The following is a 22,322-nucleotide window of genomic DNA, read 5'->3' as shown; positions in this document are numbered from 1 at the left end:
GTGGGCTCCAGGTTAAGAAGTCTTGATCAGGTGGACAGGTCATAAGGTTCTGCAGGAAGGAAACAAAGATTGGCACTCAGCTATATAATAAGCCATGTTCAGGTTAAGTGACTTGTCTAGGGTCACACAGCTATAGTGAATCAGAAGTGGGATCTGAACTCAGCATCCTCCCAGGTTCCATGACTAACATACTACCCTTTGGGCCATTGAGGCCGCCAAGAAGCTACACAGGAGATCGATTGGTTGGCTGGCTGTTGTCCTTCATTCTTGAAGAGGACCAAAATGACATCACTTGCTTAGAGCTGAGTCACAGTGTGTCCGACTGGTTGATCAGACCAACAGGAGCTTGGGATGCTCTGCCACAGATTGGACACAAATAATCCCTACAAACATTTGGGGGGCTTCTCTCTGAAAGCCAACCCTTTGCGGGACCTGGTTCACCTTCCTCCACTTACTGCTATTCATCAAAAGGGGAACGCCACGGAGAGGACCGGCAAGACCACGGCACAGTTAGCCGCAGAGTTCCCAAGATGCAGCATTAAGGGGTTACTGTAGTGCTTCAGACCCAGGCTGTAAACAACCCGGGGGAGGGGGGGCGCAGAAAAGACTCTGGTTTTCCAAATTACAAAGAAGCCACTTGTGTTTGTATTGCAGCCACTGAATGGGGCTGACCGCCTCTCTTTATCTTGGCATCCGTCTTCTTCCAAACAGCCTCATCTCCAACACAGGCTTGGCTCTTTGGCTCTGTGCTCGTGGGTCTGATCTCGCACTCCATAAAGGGCTCCGGCCTGGAAGCTGCTGGCCTCTCAAAAGCAGCTTTCTGGGACGGCAGAAAAGCATCCTAAATAGTCTAAGCTGGGTTACAAACCGGACCGGCTGCCGGCCAGGACCTTGCGGTCAAGCAACTGGAGCTGTCCCTTTTCAAGACATAGAGACAGTATCTTCAGTCATTTTGCTCTTCTTTCTCTGGGGTGCCAGGAAGGTATTTGGATGTATCATGGAGAATGCCGAATGCTTCCTTCGGCTTAGCAATCCTTGCCTCACGGACATATAGAAAAGAGAATCTGAACAAACACAAGAAGCAGCTTCTTTGTTACTTGGAAAATAAGTGTTTCTCTGGCTCCCTTCTCGGTTTATGACCTGGGTCTGAAGCACGGCAGTGACTTCTTACTGCTGAGGGTGTATCTGTATAACTGTGGGGCTGAAAGCAGTTATAGTCTGGCTTGACCTCTCTGGTACCCACTTGTTAATAAACAGTAGTAAGAGGAGAAAGGGGAGGCAGGGTTTTAGACTGCCAAGGGAAATTTCATTGCTCACAGTCACGCTATGTGGCAGAGTGCACAGGGAGCTAGCTGTGGACCCAGGAAGGTCTGAATTCAAGTCTTGCCCCCGCCAAAGTTAGGCTTTGGCTTTGGATGAGACCTTTACATTTTAAGTGTTCTAGGCAACTCTAGGACTGCAGTGTTGATCTTCACTGCTAGAGAGGGATTCCTCATCCTAGTGAAATCCCAAATCTAGACCCCCTTCTCCAGAGCCCTTTCTTTCTTTCTTTCTTTCTTTCTTTCTTTCTTTCTTTCTTTCTTTCTTTCTTTCTTTCTTTCTTTCTTTCTTTCTTTCTTTCTTTCTTTCTTCCTCCCTTCCTTTCTCTCTCTCTCTCTCTCTCTCTCTCTCTCTCTCTCTCTCTCTCTCTTTCTTTCTCTCTCTGGCAATTGGGGTTAAATGACTTGCCCAGGGTCACACAGCTAGGACATGTTAAGAATCTGAGGCCAGATTTGAACTCAGGTCCTCCTGACTTCAGTGCTGGTGCTCTATCCACTGCACCACCTGGCTGCCCCCAAGCCATTACTTTCAAATATTATGATCCTGGCCACATTGTTTGAATGTCAAATGTACGCTTGCCAAAAATATTATTTTGTGGAGAATTCACACTGGGCAAGCGCTCACAAGATGCCAGAAAAAGTGATACAAGACACTCTTGGAGTATCTCTTAAGAACTTGAGAACTGATTGTATGACATGGGAATACAGGACCACCCAGCATGGCGTGCCCTCATCAGAAAGGTGCTGTTTTCCCCCTGAGCAAAGCAGAAATGAATTAGCCCAAAGGAAACACGAGATGTGCAAAATTAGAAAAGCCCCAAATGTTCACAAGGACTACTTGTGCCCGACCTGTGGCAGAGCACTCCAAGCTCACATTGGTCTGATCAGTCACAGTCGGACACACTGTAACTCAACTCTAATACAATGATGCCATTTTGGTCTTCTTCAAGAACGAAGGGCAACATCCAACCAACCATGTCGCAGTTAAGACTCAGAGTTTCTGTGCTAGAAAGCTGGAGATCTTTTGGAGTTGTGTTTCTGGAATAAAGCATTTTAAATAGCTGTCTAAATTCTCCATATTTAGTGACTTACTTTCATAGTAAATCTCATAACTTTGGCTTATGGGGATGGGGAGGGGGAAGTTGGTCCAAATGGGAAAAAAAGTGGAATTGATAACTACTGAAGTTTTTATTGCTATATAAATATTTACTATATATAATATATTTAATATATAATTAAAAATATATATATATTTATATTTTATTTAAGTATATAAATAAATGTATATTTATTCCTTTCAATTGAGCATCAAATGAGCGTCTATTGAAAGATCACAGTTGTCCAGGCAGCAGGGACTTCAGAGGTCATTTAGCCCAATACTTTAATTTAACAGAGAAGAAAACTGAGGTCTAAGTGTGTGACTTTTGTAAGGTCACACAGATATGTCAGTTATATGGGATTTGACCCCAGCTCAGAGTCAGCTCTCCTTCTATTGTACCAGGTGGCAACAAAGTGAGATGAATTAATATAACAATCTGTCAAGGATGTATGATTTCTTCTGTATGGGCATTCCTTCTATTGCAGATTGCAACCCATGTATGAGTTGAAGACTTAAGAGAGTTAACTGAGACTTGTCTGGGGTCACACAGGTAGGGACATCAGTGTTGAGGTTTAAATCCGGGTCTTCCTGACTGCAAGATCATTTGTAGTACATCTTGTACTATTCCTTCTACGCTAAAAATTATGATTCATAAAAAACCATAATTTCAGGTTGGGAACCATTTATTAAGTTCCCATTGTATACAAGGTGAGAGAGAGAGGAGGATGGTTTTGCAGGTAGGAAGTCCTGGCTTTTCTGGCTGTGTGATTCTGGGCAAGTCACTTAACTTCCTGGTACCCCAGGTATCTCCAGGACTGTAAGGCAAAAATGAGCTTTCCATGTGTATGCTGATGAGGGAGCGGGAGGAGTTTCCACAGAGATGGAACCTCCCAAGATGAATAAGGTCTCAGGACACTGTAAGTGCAAAAGAGTAGGAAAGAACTTGAGAATTTACTTTCCATTTGAGGAGTGTGTGTGTGTTGGGGGTGGGTGGACAGGACACATACCTAGCTAAGAAGCTATTAAAGTGTGGATTAAAAGGGTGCAACAATTGAGAACAGGAACAGAAAGACATCAGAAAAATGTAATCATTGAATAAACAGATACAGATTATGCAAGAGAGAGAGAGCAACAAGGAAGGGAGAATTTTATTCGGGTAGAATCACGCCTAACAGGCTGGAGTGGAGAGTTTAGTTCTGCAAAGGACAGGGGTTAGAATTCTTGCTCTTCTCATCCTCTACATGATCTTGGCTCACTTAACCTCAAAGGGCCTCAGTTTCCTTCTCTGTAAAACAAGGTAGCTAGGCCACAGGCTCTCCAAGGCCCCTTCCAGCTCTGAATCTCCAAGCACATGATTTCACAGCTGAATGATGGCAACATTTATATTAGTGAGGGGGTTAAGAAGGAGTGGGTTTAGAAAAATATATGAAAAATCTCCTGTGTTCCCTATTGTCTCGTCTCCGAGTCTCGAAAGCCTCTCCGTTATTCTTCAAGGTCTATGGGGAGTCCTCATCTGCAGGAAGCCTCTCTCACACACTCTCTCCCACACTGATCTCTTCTTCTTCTGAATGCCTCCGACAAACACCATTTGTACTCTTCACACTGACATGCTCACATACTGCCTTGTAATGTGATTTGGCACTTTTGTGTGTACACAGTATCTCTAGTGATTTGAAGCTCTCCATAATTGTGTCTGATTCTTCTTTTCCAGGATTCTGTACACTGCAGGGCACATAATACATGTTCATTCAATAGAACTGAATGTCATACTTGTTCTTAAGCACACAGTACCATTGACAGCAAAATGTACTTTTAAGTCATTGTATTTACCATAATCTGGTAGATAATACCACTGGTCTGTGGGGCAAAAAGGCTGCAATTGTCACCGATTTGCCCCAGTTTCTCCCTCATTCTAAAGATGCCTCTTTGTAGTGGATAAGAACAGGGAAAATTCCAGCTCCTGGCTGGTGTCTATATTTCGCTTTTTATTTTGTCCAATTCTGAGTTTTAAGGGAGAATAAGAGAACAAGGTGAGATATCTTAATGCTCGGGCGATTCAGCTCAGCATCTGGATACTTGGGTGTCTTTACCTAAACAACTGTGTTTGTGTTTTTCCCTGTTGTGTATACCCAGGGAAAGTTCAGGGCATAAAATCAGCTAAAGTCTTGGGCACAGAATACACCAAAGGATTGGACAATGATGATTCTCTTATGGCAAACGTTGACCACTGTCTCACAAGGTCATCAACAGTTGCATCCTTCGTAGGACCTTTTGAGTTCTCCTCTATTCTCTCCCCTTTGTTATATGTTAGATATGACCTTTGGTGGAAGTCACAGGGACCTGGCAGTCAGTAGTCATGGAACCTTGACATAGTGGCTTCTGAAGGACCACCAGATGCGTAGGATGGGAGGGCGATTAGGACAAGGATAACTGCAGGTATAATTATTCAGATAGTTTCAACTTCTTGGGCATCCACAGTGCTGGTGTGGGTTAATTTTGTGGTGAGTATAAGAATAAGAACATATAGCACTAATGAGCTAATTAAGAAGCAGTTTGGGAGAATCATATCTTTAGGATTCCCTCCTCCCCCTGCTTTCTGCTCACAATCATGTGAAAATTAGGAATTTATGAGGTTAGTCCAGAAAATATATTTTTACTATCTAACTTCACAAGAAAGTGATAACACTTGGTATTTTCTCCTGTCATATTCAGACTTCCTTTCTTCTTTTTCTAAGCTTTAGCATATTTGCAACTGAGTGGTGCAGTGGATAGAGTGCTGCACCTGGCGTCAGAAAACTCATCTTCCTGAGATCAAATCTGTCATATTTATTAGCTGTAGGAGTCACTTAATCTTTTTGCCTCAGTTTCCTGTAATAGGAGCTGGAGAAGGAATGCTTCATGAATTTGCCTATCATCCTTGCACAGGGGCCATGCTAATCTTTTCTGTATTGTTCTGATTTTGGTATACATAAATACCTATATGTATATGTGTGTGTGTGTGTGTGTATACACACACACACACACACACACACACACACACACACACACACACACACATATACTGCTGAAACAAGCACTGAGCTGGAGAAGGAAATGGCAAACCATTCCAGTATCTTTGCCAAGAAAACCTCAAATGGTTTTCAAAAGGATGGACACAACAACAGGTTTATTTTACGTTTGAGATTACAAAACATGCTTCAGCTGCTTTCCTCCTATGTCCCTCTAGTCCCAATCTCCCACTGATGAATTCCTCCTGGAACCTACTTTTATAGGAAAGACCCAATGAAGCCATCCTTCATTCTCCATGAAATGGGTAACTGTCTCTTTTGGGGAACATTTTGAAGCAGTTGGAATAAATAAAATCTATTTGATGTCATAGGATTATAAGTCCAGAGCTAAAAGGGACTCCATTTGAGATGAGGAAATTGAAGGTTCTAAATCTGAAGATAATGGTCACTCAGGAAGTAAGAGAGAGAAGTCAGATTTCCACCCAAGTCCTAGCATTCTTTCCACCACATCAGGTTCCTTCTGTTGGGAGGCTCAACTAAGGTAATGCAGTAAGGAGTTTGGGGACCTTAATAATAGTCTATATTGTCCATGATTATGCACATGTATGTGTTTAAAGCAATCAATGGCTCAGATTACAGACACTTCACATGATTGGATCTGAGAGCTGAGGCCCTCCCATTGAGAAGAAAAATCAATTGTTAGATTAAAAAGGTGGATTTCTCCCAACGTCCATAAATGTAATGGGGCTCGATATATTTTGAATTTCAGTCCTGCTGGAAAAAAGTAATGAAAAAAGAGATGAAAAAAGGTAATTCTTTAAAAAAAGGATGAAAAACGAAAGAAAAACTTGCTGGCAGGATGAAAATATACAGATGTCTTTGTATTTATGAACAATGGGGTATAATTATGGAACCACAAAGAAAAACCCCCCTGCCTAATTGCTTTAATATTAGACAACGAGGCCCAAAGCAAGGGAAAACTCTTTCCTGGGGCCTCAGAAGAAGCTCCCTGAAGTTCATCATTTATGCCCTGTTTTATCACTAGTCCTCCGGTTGGGCTCCTTTGGCTCAGTTAAGTAGATTTTGCTTAGCATATGAGAAGAATTACAGCTGTTGCAGAAATATTTGGCCTTCTGAATGACGAATACTTATGAGAGGTAACAGATGGTTACGTGGGTGTTGGTTTTCTCCTGTCTGGGATGCACAGAACATACTGTTCATACCTTGCTGCCAAGGATTCAGAAGCCAGTTGAAACTCACCTGGTTACAAGGTAGTCCATTTAGTCTAGGAGGTCTCATGATACAGTGCACAGGACTCTTGTATAGAGGACCTGTATTCAAATGCTACCTCTTATTATTTTTGTGACCTTAGGAGATTAGCTTAAACTCCTTTGGGTCCTCCTAAAATGATGGGTTCAGACTAGATAGGTTTGGAGGCTCCTTTCAGCTCTGGATCTATGATCCTCCCTATTACCTGTAAACAGCTCTTCAAGAATGGGTTGCTTTTTAGTTGGATCTCTCCTTATCCCCATGGCGATGCTTATAGAAAGCTCTCATGTGGTATCCTTCATTCTGCAAATCCCTGCTTCTGGATTTGCCGGAGGCATAATTGTAGATAAAGTTGTTAGCTTTACTCCAGGAACTACAGAGGAAGAAAGGCCTTTGTGAGCTAGCCCTGAAAATAGTTCATGTTACTTTCCAGTCATACTTATTTAGTCTGTCAGTATCCTAGGGTAGGGATTAGAAAAGTGGATTTAAATAAAAAACAACAACTTGTTTTAGGATTTCCACAGAATATTCAAAATGGCAGCCAAGAAAGCCAGTGAAATTGTAAGTAGCATTAAGCGAGAAATAGTGGTCAGTACGAGAGTGGAGCTAATTCTGCTTTATTGTCTCCTGGTCAGGCCACATCTGGAGGATGCTATTCAGTTCTGGGTGCCATATTTTAGACAGGACAGTGTTCAACTGGACGGTGTCCAAAGGAAGGCAATGATGATGGTGGACCTCAAGTTCCTACTTTATGGAGATCTGTTCATGGAACTGGGGATGTTTAATATGGAAAAGACTCAGTTTCCCAACTGGAGAGATGGGGCGAGCAGAGAGAGATGACAGGGATCTTTAGCTATCTGGAGGGCTGTCCTGTGGAAGATGTAGATTGAACTTGTGTTTGACCCCACAGGGTAGAAACAGAAGCAGTGGGAAAAATGGCAGAGAGAGCCCTGTGGTGAGCAAAAACTGCCCAATAATAAAGAATGACTTGTATTCCTAACAAAGGAGAATGGGTTTTCTCTGCAGATAGTGGACCTCCACTTCCCTCAAAGTCTTCAAGCAACAACCACTGTGTAACCAGTAGTCATGTGAATGTAGAGGGGCTTCAGGCAAAAGTGACCTGAAGGGGACCACTGAGGCACCTGCCAATTCCCAGATGCTTTGATTCTACAGATTTCTTAGAAATTTCTTTCATATTTTCCATAAGACAAGAAGCCAGGCTTCAGACTGATACAAACATTTCCTCTCTTTGGGACAAAAAACATTTCATTTCGGAAAGGTTGACTGTTCATATTCTATTCAAGGATAAAGCAATCATGAGATTCTTCTCTATTTTTGGTAAGCTGATGAGTCCACTTTTTCCAGGATGTAAATTACACTTTGGGAAACTGGGTTAATTCTTCCAGGCCCCTAGGAAACTATTGAGAGCAAAGGTCCCCAAGAGAAAAAGGAGTATTCTGGAGTATTCTAACTCTCGCAGGGGTCCTCAAACTATGGCCCACGGACCAGATGCAGCAGTTGAGGACATTTATCCCTCTCACCCAGGGCTATGAAGTTTCTTTATTTAAAGGCCCACAAAACAAAGTTTTTATTTTTACTATAGTCCGGCCCTCCAACAGTCTGAGGGACAGTGAACTGGCCCCCTATTTAAAAAGTTTGAGGACCCCTGTGTTTAGAGGGTCAAGTTTTCTCCCTCAGAAGCATGTTTTCCCCTAGAAGAATTGAATTCAACATGTTACCTATGGGACACATACCAACCCCAAAACACCCTAGATGGTTTGGATAATTCACTTGGAGAATTCTTGCATTAGAGGCTCTGCTATAACCCTACTCAGCAGGAGATTAAAATGTGAAAGCAGGTCCATTGGACTTCTTGTCCAACCTTATCACACATCTCTCTTCATCATGAATGACGCTTACCTCCATATTAGCTATTTCTCTTTGTCTTCTTCCCTACATAATATTAATTGTTACTTTTAGATCCTTCATTGCGCTACCTTTCTGAGGCTGAAAATCCTTCTTGAAACTCCAACTCCACTCAGATAATGCTGCTAGGCAGCTAGGTGGATCAGTGGACAGAGTTTTGATGGGGGAGTTAAAATGACCTGATACTACTTTTGTGACCCTGAGCAAATCACATAATGTCTTATTGATTCAGTTTCCTCATTTGTAAAATGTGGATAATAACAGTCCTAACTCAGGGTTTGGGGAGGATTAAATTATATATGTAAAGTCCCTTACAAGCCTTAATATGTTATATATTAAATAGTAGCTATTATATTAGTCTTGAAATCCCTCAAATCTTATTGATTTTTCAAGGAAAAATTCAGCATCTCCATTCTCTGAGACTTTCCCCAATGATTTAGGACTATCTTTTGCTAATTTATACTTCTATCCTAGATTTGGTTTATACCACAAAGAATAACAGAGATGAACCTAAGAGGCCATTCCATCCCATCCCGCTCAGCCCCAAACTTTAAAAGGCCTCCCGGCCTGGAGACCTGCAGTGAGGGTAAAATGCCAACCTCTTGAGGCTGCTTATCTTACTTTGGGGCCCCATGAAGATGAAGAGCTAACCTTCTTTGTTCATTACTTAGTTTTTGGAAACGAGGCTCAAGTGAAAACAGAAATATCCACAAGAAGAGGTTGAATGGTTCTGACCACTGAAATTTAATTTCATGGCATGTGATAATGAGCCATGATAGCAGATATCTGGGCTTTATGGGGTGACAAATTCTTCATAACACACATTTGGTCTGCACAGAAGGAGGCAGACATTCATCTCATTTTATATGTGAGAAAACTAAGACTCGCTGAGATTATACTGACTTGCCCCAATGTCACATGGTCAGTAGGAAGTAGAAAAGGATTTAAATTTGACCACTTGTCCAGTGTTCTTTCAATTTTACCTTGGCTGTTTCACAAGGAATACTGTGAATCCTTTCCACCAAAGTCCTTGTTCAATGCCCCAATTATTAATTTCTCTATCCCCAAATCACCTTCCATTTTGTTTTGTCTATAATAATATATGACAGTGTTATCTCCACTGATAGAAATGCAAACTCACCAAAGGCAAAGACTTTCCTTTTTGTTTTTGTATCCTCTAGATCAGTGTTTCTCAAAGTCTGGTCCAGAGCATCCTGGGAATCTCTGAAATCCTTTCAGAGAGTCTACAAATTCATAATTAGTTTTTATTTTTAATGTGATCAATATCTATAACTATAACCCACATAAACAAAAACTCTTTGGACAGATCCTCAATCATTTTTAATAGGATAAAGATATTGAGAACAAAAGTTTGAGGACCCACTGCTCTAGGTGTTCAAAAAATGCTTATCGATTAATTGATGTATAGAGACTAAGATGTTTTTTATGATTGTCAATCAACCAGCCATTTATTAAATGCTTACTAAAGACTGGTTGTTTTTTAGCCTTCATTCTCTAAGAGAACCTTGACATCAGGGAAGTGATAACATGATATGTAAGTGAATTAGATTTAAATGAGGCAGGGCTGGGCAAAGTAAATAATTTTACATCTGGATCCAGTGGCCATATATAGATCGGGACGACTGAAGATGGCCCGTGATGTCATGGGAGATCTTGGACTTTTTAAGCTCAGGTCTGAGGAAGGCAACATGGCCCTAAATATGTAGAATATCACTTGACACAAATGAAGAGTCAGGACTCAGATGATGGGCTGTCCATGACTGGCGCCAAGCTACCTTTCCAGCCTCATTTAACATCACTCCCTCTCCTTCATTCGATATTGCAGGCAAACTGAACTATATGCAGTATTCCCTGAGCTTAACATATGATTTGTTTAATCAATCAACTAATTACATTAATTGATTATGCTTCTGCATATTTATATAGGCCATCCCTCACACAAAGAATATCCTCCCTTTTCATTTCTCTCATTCAGTTTCCTTCTCTTCCTTCCAAGTTCAACTCCGAGGCTACACACCCCTCCTTCAGAAAACTACTCCTGATTTTCCCCTCCTTCAGGTAAAAGTATTCTAGCTCTCTCAAATTCTCCCAGAGTACCAGGTCTGAATGAGTAATTTACTCCTATCACTTCTTATTTGTGTTAACATTATCTATGTTCATGTTGTGTCCCTAGTGGAATGTAAGAGCTTTGAAGGCAGGGGGATTTTGTAATTAAAAACATTTTGTATCCTCTAGCCCAATGCATTGTATGTAATCCTTGATCAATGTTTTTTGGCAGGGTTCCTCCCCTCCCCGAACGACTCTGCTACTTTCAATAGAAATCAATAAAATATATCTTAAAAATAATAAATGTTTGAATAATTATGAATAATAAAAAGTTAAAACTGACTTATGATCAGAGAACAAAAGCAGAACCTTCATGCTTCTGCCAATCCTATACACTAAGATTCTTTGCACTTAGGTATCTGGTACTCGGGAAATAAATCCTGACAATCAGCATGTTCACTGGAGGTGAAAGAATCAAACTGAATAGAAAATTGGTGTGTTCATGTAGACGGCTAATATTTCCTGCTCAATCTTAATACTCTTTTCAAACCTGGCATTTTCTCTCTGTAGCTCAGCCATCAAGGGTTGTTTTTCTAATTAAGGTTCCCTCTGCAGCGCCGCCTCCCTCCTCGCCATAAATTTCCCAAATCAGGTACAGCTGTGCTTGGAAGGATTCTGTTTCTCACAACTTCGAGCCATCTGCTGGAGATGATGGTTTTGCAAAAGGTCAGTGGCTGCTCATGGTGGTTATGGGCTGGATGTCAAAAAGGGAGGAATTGGGAATACAGCAGGAATGTGCCATGATGAACAGGAGGGGACAGGGTCTGGTCCTTTTTCAGGACACACACAGTGGCTGTGGAAGTACAGCATGTCCCCATAAAAGAGCAGAGGTGAAGGGCAGATTTCCTCGGGAACATGGGGAGAACACCGAGTGCAAAGCAATAAGCACTTCTGATCTGTTCCACAGAGCACAGGAAGGACCAGGAAAAACATGGGGTTTGGGAAATTGAGGCAATGACCTTTGGGTTCAATTCGTTCTGCAATAATTGAGTGCTGACTGAATAAGACACTGGGGAAAGGAAGGGGAAAAAAAAGAGAGAGTCCCTAAATCTCAAAGAACTGATATTGTTTTGTGCAAAAGTCATTATTTACAGAAATAAGTATATGCAAAATATATGCTACCCTTGAATTTTTTTTGGAGGAGTAGAGTGGAGAGTGTTACTATGTGGGGGATTATGTGGGATGTCAGGAAAAGCCTCTCAGAGAGAAGCTGGGCATTCTATGAGGAGGATATGAGAGAGGGTACTACAAGAATCAGGAGAAAGGAATGACTTGATTGCAGAGTACATATGAAGGAAGAATGGGAGATCAATCTGGAAATATTGGTTGGAATTAGATAGCTAAGAGCTTTGAGTATCAAACACAAAGATTTTGTATTTATCTTAGAGAAGTATTACTCAAGAAACAAGTATCTTTAGATACAGGAAAAATGTGAAACGAGCTTCCCATGATGCAACAGAAACCAAATAAATAATCATTTTCATGCCGTTAATATCACCTTGGTTATGGTGAGCATCCTTGGCCAGGGGCATCCTGGGCCCTGAAGCTATTTCCTTTGGTGGGAGAAGGGGTACCTGGTCCCTTATCTTCAAGTGAGACAGTTTTGGTCTGAATGGAGGGCGATTTTTCCAAAGAAAAACTAAAACTACACCCAAAGAAAGAACACTGGGAAACGAATGTGAACTATCTGCATTTTTGTTTTTCTTCCCGGGTTATTTTTACCTTCTGAATCCAATTCTCCCTGTGCCACAAGGGAACTGTTCGGTTCTGCAAACATGTATTGTATCTAGGATCTACTGCAACATATCTAACATATATAGGACTGCTTGCCATCTAGGGGAGGGGGTGGAGGGAGGGAGGGGAAAAATCGGAACAGAAACGAGTGCAAGGGATAATGTTGTAAAAAAAATGACCCTGGCATGGGTTCTGTCAATATAAAGTAATTATTAAATAAAAATTTAAAAAAAAAAAAAGAAAAACTAAAACTGAAAAAACAACCATTCCTCCTCTGACATGTTCTTAGCTAAGTCACAGCTACTGTCAAATGGTAACCGTGTGTGTAATAAGGACCAGACCCAACAACAGCTTCATCCAACGCACCTTCTTACTCTTCAGCCTCAAGTTCTGGGAGCAACTTGGGTGGAAATGATAATGTAAACCACTACTATTTACTTCGTTGTTTTGGAAGTATTGTGGAACTTCTGCTATGGAAAGTCTTTCCACAGATACAGCCCAGCAGCTCTTCCATGTCTCACAGTTTTGAGCCACCTGTTGTACCAAGAGAGTGATTCACTTGTCTAGGGTCACACAGCTAACAGGTATCAGAAGTGGAGATTTGGATACAGGTCTTGTCTAAGGCCGAACTGTCTGGGCCTTTAACAAAGCTTGTTTCCACATGATTATATCATTTGAGCTCCAGAGTATCCAGGTGAAATAGCCAGTCGATACAATGTGGGACTTGGCGTCAGAAAAATCTGGATTTGATCCCAACTCTGATATCCAGCTGTGTGAAATTATCTTCAAGGTTATTTCTTATTTTATAAAATGAGCATAATAGGAGGTGTTCCCAAAGTTCCCAAAGCAATTAAAGTATTAAATGATATTAAGACTTTTGGGATACTCTGGAATATCTATCTTACATGAGAGAACATACAGAAAGAGCTCTGCAAAGTTTTAACCTCCATTATTATGGACTTGAACACAAGTCCTCCTGAATCTTAGTACAGGATTCCATTGGGATGTCACATTGCTTTCCTCAGTGCCTATGGAGAGAGGATGGGATAGGACAGATAGAAGGGATGCTCTGGGAGGAAAGGGATCACCAATACCAAGTGACCTGAATCTCGTGGTCCAGGATAGCCAGGTACACTTACTTTACAAAATAGATTTGTTTTCTAAGCTAATTTTTCTGAGAATATCTTAAAACACACATGGGGCTGGTAGGAGAGGGCCCAGTGTCATGGACAGAAGGACCTGAGTAGTTGGATTTGAATCTTGTCTCTTTCATCATTACCTCTTGGAATTTCCCACTCTCAGCTTACTTTCCTCACTCATCATCTGATGGCATTGATAATGTGAGCTCAGGTGACTTCCACGTCCAAATCTATGGTTCCAATATTTAGAAAGGTAATCCCTGGGCAAAATCCTAAGTCCATTTGAAGTTTGTCTTAGGAAAGTTCTCCCATTCCTTTCTATAATCTATTTCCTCTCTTCCCCCAAGAGCTCCCATCCTCATGGTGCCCTCCATTTGGTATGTCCAAAGCCTCATGTTTGCAGCACCTGAGGGGCACTATCCTCAGATCCCTAACTTGTCTGTGACTGATTTTTAACTGTTAGGAGGAAAATAATCGGAGAACATTCATTGATGCTATCATATTAATGACTAGACTTAAGCCTTCTAGACTAAAGGAGGTTGATTAACCCAAATAAATATTTAGCTAGTACAATTTCCAACAGCGGGAAGTCAATATTTTGGGACAGAGTACAAACTTATCTCATACTAGACTGCCAAGGAGGTAGTTTCTTTTTCTTTCTCTGACCTACCAAGGTACTTGATATAAACATGATTCTTCATGTATCTCACAGATTTAGAACACAAAAGCACCTTAGTGCTCATCTGGTCAAAAGCTCTCATTTTCTAGATAAGGAAAACAAACTCTTAGAGATATAAAATTATATAACTAAAGTCACAGTGATGATGAATAAGACCAGCACCATAACAGAAAACTAGGTCATTACCCAAAGAGTCATAGATTTAGAAGTAGCAGGAGCGCAAGTAATATCTAGTCTAGGTCTTTTATTTTACAGATGGGGAAACTGAGGCCTAGAGGGATTAAATGATTTATCTAACAAATAAGATCAGAGGTGGGACTAGAATATGAACCTTCTAATTCTAGAGATGATTTTTTTGTACCCTATCATAGGATCTTCCTTACTTCTAACTTCAAACATTTTAACATTTAAATTTCTACCTGATACAATACAGTATATATATTTTATACACATACACACACAATTTCTCTTAAAAAAGAACAAACAAAAAAACCAAGGTGGTCTCAGATTTAGGCCTGTTATATCCAAATTAACATGGTAATTATACAACACTAATGTAGCTATGAAATCCAAAAGTAGACACAAGCAATTAATCAGAGAGATAAGAATGAGGATAATTTCTCTTAACTTCAAAGCCTTAGAACATATTTGACTTACCACTGGGCCAGGGAATGTCAGAGCCAAGTGCAGCTGACCCAGCTGCCCTGTACTAGGCCATTTCTTGATTTTCTCACTAGGTCTCTTCTGGGAGAGATTTTACTCTTAGAAACCATCAGACTGGAGAAGGTCCCGGGTAAAGAGACATTTCATAAAAGCTATTCGTATAAAATAATCCAGTGGATCTTCATTAAAGGATTCCTCAGACAAACAAAAGAGATGTGAGAGTCTGGACCTGAGGCAGGGAATGATTCCATTCAGCTCATCTCCAGCTCGGAGAAGCACCCAACTTCGAGATTTGACCAGGTCCCAGTGAGCTCTATCTCCATTCCCTTGGAAAACTATCCTCTGTCTGTGTGAGGGATCCAGTCATGGGTGGAGCCCAACCTGGATGCCTCATTCGGGATCTGGAAAGCCCTCCTTGCCAGTCCTGTCTGCCAGCAACTTTATTGGAAAATCCCTCTTCACAAGCCTCATCAGGCAACTCGGCTAGCCCTGGCCACACAGCTACTGCATTCTGAAGACAGATCCCAGCTTTGTCTACCCTGCACGTGTGACTATTGTTGGTGCTGAACAAATCAATTATTTGTAATCCAAATTGTTGTGCGATTAAGTCCTTGTCAATGAAATGCCTTTTCTAAAATTCATACATGCTGTAAATTTCATTTCAAGCAAAGTGAACACTTTCCCCATTTCTATTGATCTCTATGGCTTGACAGCTGAATGATTACATTCAAGGCTGCTTTTCTTCCTTCTAAAATTTATGAGATCAGCTCATCGCCATTGCTTCTACAGAACAGAATTCATATTTAGTTACAAAAAAGCAGCATCATATCCTCCCCCAGGTTAGAGTGTGTAGAACATAAATATGAAAGTCCAAAAGTCCAGGACTTGTTCCAGGTTTGCGCGATTGAAACCCCACTGACAAAAGAGGAGAAGAACGAGGGGATGATGATCACAAGTATGATGATGACAATGACTGCAGATAACTTCCAAATAATATGAGCTGAAAAGCTCTAGAAATGTGGAATTCTAGTAGATGAAATTAAAATCACTTGGGACCAAGATGAAGTTCATATCATCCCCATCAGCCTGTCTGCTTTAGGAATCTTTCCAAGAATGTTTTCAAAATGCCTCCATCAACAGATAGAAATAAGGATAAAGAGACAGAAGTAGATAAATAAATAGAGAGATGAGTGGACAGATGAACAAATAGAAAGCAGATAGAGATAAAGAGAGATACAGATAGACTGAACCAGATAAAGATATGTAGATATGTAGATGACAGAAATTGAAACAGGTAGGCATAGATAAACAGAGATAGAAATAGATAAACAGAGACAGATTTAGATAGAAATAGACAGAGATAAACAGAGATAGAAATAAAGATAGATAAATAAACAGATAGATATGGATAGAATTATACAGAGACAGATAAACAGAGATAGACAGAGATAGAGAATGATAGAAATAGAGCTAGATAGGTTGAATTAGATAAACAGAGAGATATGGCTAGAAATAAAGACATATAGACTTTGTGATGGAGGCAGAGATAGATAAACAGAGCAAGAGAGAGATAAACAAAGATAGGCAGATAGAGAGATAGAGAGAGATAAAAATAAGACAAATAAATAGAGATAAATGTAGACAGAAATAGATAGCTATAAATATAGACAGAAATACAAATAGAGATGGATAGAGATAGACGAGATAGAAATAGATAAAGAGATGGACATAGACATAGAACTAGAGATAACAAAGATAGCTAGAAAAAGCACTTCTTAAGCACCTACTATATGTCAAGAAAAGCAGGACTTATGTCCCCATCGCTTCATTCAGTGATAAAGAGCCGTTATTTCATCCATGTAGGCAAGAACCCATTGAACATTAGACAGAAATAAATGACCATAATATGTTGACTTCTTTTCCGATCGCCTGGATGGGAATTCTGTAGAATGTTAAGATGAGAACAACAATGAATAATAACGATGATGATGCCCACAGAAGACTTGAAAGTTCACAAAACATTTCACATAGATAGTCTTCCTTGAGTCTCATAACATGCCTGTGATGTGGGCAGTGTAGGCCTTGTTATTTCTGCTATACCAATGAGAACCTAAGGTCCATGAAGTTGTGACTTGCCCAGTCACATAGCATACCTGGGATTTATGAAGCAAATATCAATTATGGGCTTGCAATATAAGCAAAACACTGCCTATTTAATAAAAGGGTTAGATGTCTACTAAATAGACAGTAAATAGAATTATCAAGTTTTGCAAGTGGGAAAATTTGAGTAAACACTTCAATAAATTAATTCTTCTGGTTGTGAGAGAGTGACCAAAGGAGGATGGTCCAGTTGGAGGAGAAGGTAGTTAAAGAGTTTTGGAGCCTTTGAAGAAGGGATATTCTCATACAATAGGCATTAACTTCTACCATTAAATATGTCATCAGGTCCCAGAGCATTAAAAATTAATAAAAAGAATAACCAAAGGCTACAGGAAGATCTTCTATTCATTCAGAATAAATTAAAAAGGAGATGCACAGAAATAGTTAAGAATGGTCAATGCAAACAGAATTTGGATGCTCTCAAAAATTAGGCTCATAAGATTAATGATATACAGCTTGAAGTGATCTTGAATGTCATTCAGTCCAACTCCCTCATTTTGCACTTGCGGGGAACTGAGGCTCAGAGAGGTTGTCACATGTCCTGTGTGATGTGGTTAACCTGCCTTTCTGATTCTAACTCCCAGCACTATTGTGTACACACTACATTTTGCTACTTGTGAACTAGGCTGATAATGTTCTGCCTTGTTGATGACCTGTGTTACTGGAGACGCAGCAAGAATGCAGAAAAAAAAAATACTGGGCGTGAAGCCAGGAGACCTAATTTGAATCCCTATTCCAACATGAAGTAACTGTGGGCAATTCTGGCTGAAACCTGTAGTATCTACCTCTAAGGGGTGTTGTAGGATTCAAATGAGAAAAAATGCATATAAAATACTTTGCAAATTTTCAGTTCAACAAACACCTATATGTGCAGGACACTGTGCTAGGGACTGGGGACGTGAATGTAACCAGGGTTTGCCACATGCCCAGACCACCTAAAATAGCACTACTCCATGTGAGAGGCTCTTGGGAGCTGTTCCTGGGAACGAGGAGAACTGGCACATGAATGAACAATTATGGTCGTCTACTTTGTGCTTGGGAACATCTTCTTTCTGTTGACCAAGTAGATATCATTAGCTGATTGAGACAGGCTGTCTCTTGCTGGTACATCTCAGGGAAAAGGATTTCTATTATTGCAGGTATTTATGTAGTAAAGGGGGAGGACCTGTGGCTCCTCCTAATGGACTTGAGATTCTGGTCTTGTTTTGTTGTGCTTTTCGGTTCTAGATATAGGAAGAGTCATGGAGATTTTTAGAGCCCAGAATTCGGCAGGATGTTTTTTGCAAGTCTATTTGGGAAACCCTGAGAACTAAGACATTAGCCCAGTGTGATTTTGGAGTTGGCATTTGGCATAACTAATGGTGTGCATAGGAACTGAGATAAATTGTGAACTAATTTCTCTTAGGCCAAAAACTGAGATAGTCTCTGTGTGAGTGAGGGTTACACCCCTTAATTATTGAGGGAAATGTTTAAATGTTCTTGTTATACTAATAAAGTAAATATTTACTAATAAAAAATTGTTTTGTAAAAGCCAATCTGACTTTTAAGTGTTTAAATGGCACTGGGGTGCTACTCATTGGGCCCCTAAAATGGAGGGAACACAAATGGTGGGAAATCTAGTCAATAGTAGAACAAATAAACTCCCAGCAACTCCCTCAGTATACTGCAGAAGAGATGGGGAGAGAGATATAACCCAAATGGCCTTCAGAGAGTGAGGCAAGAGTTAAACTTTGTTTACATGTAGATAGAAACATACAAGCCTATCTTCATGGAACATTTACTAGAGACAAGCTGGAAGAGCTACTTATACATCCCTTATTGTATTATCACTAAAATTCTCATTCATTTTTCTACTCCATACAAATCTCTAAGAATAAGAACAAAATTCTTAGCATATAGTATTATTCTTTCAGGGATAGTTTTTGTCATAGTACTCATTAATATGGGACAATGTTTTGAGTCTATCTGAGGACTAAGTTAGCTTCTGACAAGCTTGTTATGAGAATGCTGATGACCAGGTGATGGCTAAAGACACCCATAAAATAATAATAGTAATGTAGAGAGTATAGCATTTGGGATTCTGGTAGGAAGTAGGGCAGAGGTTGCCAACTCCCCCATCTAGCTCCATCTAGTCCTCCTTATTCATTCTTCTGAATTGACTTTCATGGCAACCAGGGGGCATTATGGGAGTTGAAAAGAAGCCCTTCACAACAGGTCCATCCTGTGCCTTTGCAGTGTTGTTAAACAGAGTTCCTGAAATGCTTGGAGGGGACCCAGGCTTCTGACCCAAAGTTATGATAGGAATTTTTGAACCACAGCACAAATAAGAGTTTATTCTGAGGCACTCCTAGGAAAAATCAGTTCAGAAACAAACATTAAAATGCTCAAGGGAATTCTATAGCTAGCTGGCCAGGGGTAAAAGGCACAAAAGAGCTAAAACAGCCTTGGACTATACATTCCAGAGCTGATACCTTTTCCTTGAATGGGTAGGAACCTGTCTTTTCCCTGCTATTTGGGACTGCACTTTGGAAGTATGAGTTGCCCTAACCTGGGCTGAAGATGAGGGTGTTTTGTTTTTTTTTTTTTTTCTTTTTCTTGTCACTTTTTTTTTTTTTTTTTGGCTATATCTTTTGACTAAATGTCAATAAACAAATTTGTCAGTGGGAGCTCGTGAGCTGCAAAAGTTGGAGGAATTTTCTGAGATACATGTTTGAGATAGGGGTGGGGAGTACAGGGTCTATCATGACTAGTCATCGAGATATGATGACTCATATTTCTAAAGTGTTGAAAGGTTACAAAGTGCTTTCCTCCTACCAGGGATGCAGAAGTTTCATTTGTGGAGGAAATGCTGCCATTACACAATAATTAATCCTCTCTAAGAAGTAATGGTCACATATGACCATTGTCACTTTGAGTGAGTCACTGAAGCAAAGCTCCATTCATCCAGATGATTTATCAACAGGAACATAATTTTCATTTGTTATTTGGGCAAATTGGGGACCTAAAGTACCAGTGCCTTCCTATGTCTTACTGAGAAAATGAAATTGATTTCCTAGAAATTCTTGTGGCTAGAATAACCACTTGGGCTTTCTACTTTTACAAAAGAATCAGTGCCTTCTCCTCTAATTATTAATATTTAACTTCTACAATACTGACTTATCCTCTTTTCTGATATTTCTGAGTGTCCTAGAGAATAGTGGAATTCAATCAAAACTGAAATTGGCCACGACTTTTCTTTTTTGTCACGATCACCAAATGGAATTGATATTGTGGTTGATATAAAAAAAAAATAGCATGGGAGAGAAAAAACGATTGGATTCCATAGGGTAGTTTTCTTTTTCTTTTTTTTTGAAAATTTAATTTTATTTAATAATAACTTTGTATTGACAGAATCCATGCCAGGATAATTTTTACACAGCATTATCCCTTGCAATCACTTATGTTTCGTTTTTTCCCCTCCCTCCCTCCCCCCCCCCCCCAAGATGGCAAGCAGTCATAGGGTAGTTTTCAAAATGATACTGTGATCTGAGTCTGAGTGGCTGGCTCCAAACTGTAATCCCAATTTATTATTTCATTAAAAAAAACTCTGAAAATAGATTTAATTATAAGACAAAAATAGAGTAACTACATTATGTGTCAGAGCAAAATGTCAGAGAAAAATATTACTTAATATTGTTTTAGACCATTTAAAATTAGATAGTATTAAATACTTGAGAGTATACCTGCCAAAACAGACACATAAAGATTTAAAACACTTTTATACAAATAAAGTCAGATCTAAATCACTGAAGTAATATTTATTGTTCATGAGTAGGTATAATCAATATAATAAAAAGTGACAATTTTATCTAATTAATCCATTTATTCAATGATATCCCAATTACATTATTGGGAAAAAAATCTTACTGAGTTAGAAAAAATAACAACAAAGTTTATATGGAGGAAGAAAAGGTCAGGGACTTCAAAGAAACCAGGGGAAAAAGATGTAAAGAAAGCAGATTCAGCAGTATCAGACTTTAAACTATATTACAAGGTGAGATTATTGTTGAAGTAAAAAAATGAATAATTTTGATTATTTTTAAATTAAAATTTTCTTGTATAAATAAAACTTATGCCTCTAGAAAGAATGCAGAAAATTGGGGGAAAAATTTTCATAGACAGTCTCCCAGGTGGGATGTAACTGGATTGGAATATTGCTGTGGTATAGGAAATGATGAGCTGGTTGATTTAGAAGAACATGGAAAGACTTGGATTTATGAAGGAAAATGCATCTACTTGCATGGAAAGAGACATAGTACGGCATTACATATATGTGGGAGTGTATATGTGGATGTTTATAGATTTCTATCTATATATGTATCTATCCACACTTAATTATAGCCTTCTTTAGGGTGGAGATAGAGGCCTGGGGGGTGGGTGGGGAGGAAAGGGAAAATTAAAGTTAAAAGTATACAGCAGAGAACAAAAGAAAACCTACAAGCAAGGAAAAAACTGAACAGCCTTGAAAATAATGTGTAATATTTTTATATAGATTTTCTTGAAATGGAATTTTATTGTTTGTTTTGTATTGAATTCCCTCTTAGTTCTGCTGAGAACATAGCAATTTTTTTTTCTCTTCTAGTTCTGTATTTAAGTTTAAAGTAAAAAATAAAACTTACAAAAACGATCTAAAGATGAAATGGTGGGGAAATCGTTGACATTTCTTCCTATTATTTTCTCCTTTTTGTCAAAAAGGAAAAGAAAAGAAAACATAAAAATATGGGGAAAGAGTTTTAAAAGTAGCCTTAAGTACTATACTTCAGCTGTATTCTATTCAACTGTCCTGTTCTTTTCAGGTCACATCTAGAATCTAGTGTTTAGTTCTGGGAAATGTATTTTAGGAACAGCTTTGATAAGCTGTGAGAGTACCTAACAATGGCCAACAAGGACAGTAAAGGGCCACGTGAGCAGACTTAAAGTGAATGGGAATGTTTAATTAGGAAAGAGGGCCTGTTGGGAAGGACATCTCTGATAGCTTTCTTCAGGTTATTTGATGATTGTCATCTGGAAAAAGGGTTAGGCTGATTCTACTTGGTCCTAGAGGACAAAATTAGGACCACGGGTAAACTGTTACAGAGAAAAGGTCTAATTTTAGGGGAAAACGCTTCCCAATGATCTGAGCCATCTAGAAAGAAAAGGACTGAAGTATGTCACAGATGG

General features: G+C 39.6%; 1 protein-coding gene and 1 non-coding gene across 7 annotated transcripts in view; both read right to left on the bottom strand.

Annotated features, from left to right (window-relative positions):
• Window positions 1–22,322, bottom strand: part of THRB (thyroid hormone receptor beta) — a 436,159-nt gene that overhangs the window by 92,241 nt on the left and 321,596 nt on the right. The window lies entirely within an intron of this gene.
• LOC127539552 (U6 spliceosomal RNA) lies at window positions 5,303–5,404 on the bottom strand. Its single transcript, XR_007947980.1, has one exon. It is a non-coding gene; the product is annotated as a U6 spliceosomal RNA (small nuclear RNA).

The sequence above is a fragment of the Antechinus flavipes genome, chromosome 5, assembly GCF_016432865.1.
Source record: "Antechinus flavipes isolate AdamAnt ecotype Samford, QLD, Australia chromosome 5, AdamAnt_v2, whole genome shotgun sequence".
Lineage (NCBI taxonomy): Eukaryota > Metazoa > Chordata > Mammalia > Dasyuromorphia > Dasyuridae > Antechinus > Antechinus flavipes.
The sequence above is the reverse complement of the archived record's forward strand: the minus strand, read 5'-3'. Positions and strand labels throughout refer to the sequence as shown.